Source organism: Micropterus salmoides, unplaced genomic scaffold, assembly GCF_014851395.1.
Source record: "Micropterus salmoides isolate LMB-PRFRI ecotype aquatic unplaced genomic scaffold, ASM1485139v1 Ms_hic_scaffold_4708, whole genome shotgun sequence".
Taxonomy (NCBI): Eukaryota; Metazoa; Chordata; class Actinopteri; order Centrarchiformes; family Centrarchidae; genus Micropterus; species Micropterus salmoides.
The window spans coordinates 1-1,545 of NW_024044160.1; the positions used below are offsets into that span (position 1 = coordinate 1).

General features: G+C 46.6%; 1 non-coding gene across 1 annotated transcript; it reads right to left on the bottom strand.

Annotated features, from left to right (window-relative positions):
* Positions 1 to 822: 822 nt before the first annotated feature.
* On the bottom strand, positions 823 to 895 carry trnak-cuu. Its single transcript has one exon. It is a non-coding gene; the product is annotated as a tRNA-Lys (tRNA).
* Between the last annotated feature and the right edge of the window lie 650 nt (positions 896 to 1,545).

Consider the following 1,545-nt stretch of genomic DNA (forward strand, 5'->3'; position numbering starts at 1 on the left):
GCTGCCCGATAGGAATGCGCCCAACGTGAGGCTCGAACCCACAAATTTCGGCCTCTGGATTTAACCAATCCTAGAATGGGGAGGCATTGTACAGTGTCAGGGAACAGTGACGTTTCGAGAGCGTTGCTCAGGGGCTCCAACCAGAAAATCTTTACTCCTAAGCCAAGTCCCCATGGATTGAGCTAATGCTGCCCGATAGGAATGCACCAACGTGGGGCTCTACCCTGAGTTCGCTAATTATCCCTTAACTTCAATTTCGTAAGGGAGTAGACAGTAAAAAGAGTAAATGATAAACTTTGTGTCACATAGAATTATAGTGTGGGCCAATGTTAGGGGTCCAGGGCCTTGCTAATGCTCCTCAATTTAGGCCTCTGGATTTAACCAATCCTAGAATGGTAGGCATTGTACAGCGTCAAGGGCAGTGACGTTTTTCAGAGCGTTGCTCAGGGGCTCCAACCAGAAAATCTTTACTCCTAAGCCAAGTCCCCATGGATTGAGCTAATGCTGCCCGATAGGAATGCGCCCAACGTGGGGCTCGACCCTGAGTTTGCTAATTTTCCCTTAACTTCAATTTCGTAAGGGAGAAGATAGTAAAAAGAGTAAATGATAAACTTTGAGTCACATAGAATTATAGTGTGGGCCAAATGTTAGAGGTCCAGGGCCTTGCTAATGCTCCCTCAATTTAGGCCTCTGGATTTAACCAATCCAAGAGTGGCAGACATTGTACCATGAAGAGTTACGTTTTCAGAGCGTTGCTCAGGGGGCTCAATCCAGCAAGTCTTTACTCCCAAGCCAAGTCCCCACATTGAGCTAACAGGAAGACGCCCAACGTGGGGCTCGAACCCACGACCCTGAGATTAAGAGTCTCATGCTCTACCGACTGAGCTAGCCGGGCCACGTCAGTCCAAGTGTAAGCCCTTCAATTCTCAAACAACCTGTAATCTCACATGATAATGTGGTTAGCTGCTAACTCTAATTTAGTAGGGAAGAAGATAGCAAAGATCGTAAATAATAAACTTTATATCACATACAATTATAGTATTGGGCCAAATTTCCCAAATGCGAATTTGAGGCTCTGCGTTTAATCCATCTTTGAATGGGAAGCTATTGTACAGCACCCAGGGAGCGGTTACGGGTCCAGGGCCTTGCTAATGCTCCCTCAATTTAGGCCTCTGGATTTAACCAATCCTAGAATGGGCAGGCATTGTACAGCGTCAAGGGAACAGTGACGTTTTCAGAGCGTTGCTCAGGGGGCTCCAACCAGAAAATCTTTACTCCCAAGCCAAGTCCCCATGGATTGAGCTAATTCTGCCCCGATAGGAATGCGCCCAACGTGGGGCTCGACCCTGAGTTTGCTAATTATCCCTTAACTTCAATTTCGTAAGGGAGAAGATAGTAAAAAGAGTAAATGATAAACTTTGGGTCACATAGAATTATAGTGTGGGCCAAATGTTAGGGGTCCAGGGCCTTGCTAATGCTCCCTCAATTTAGGCCTCTGGATTTAACCAATCCTAGAATGGGCAGGCATTGTACAGCGTCAAGGGA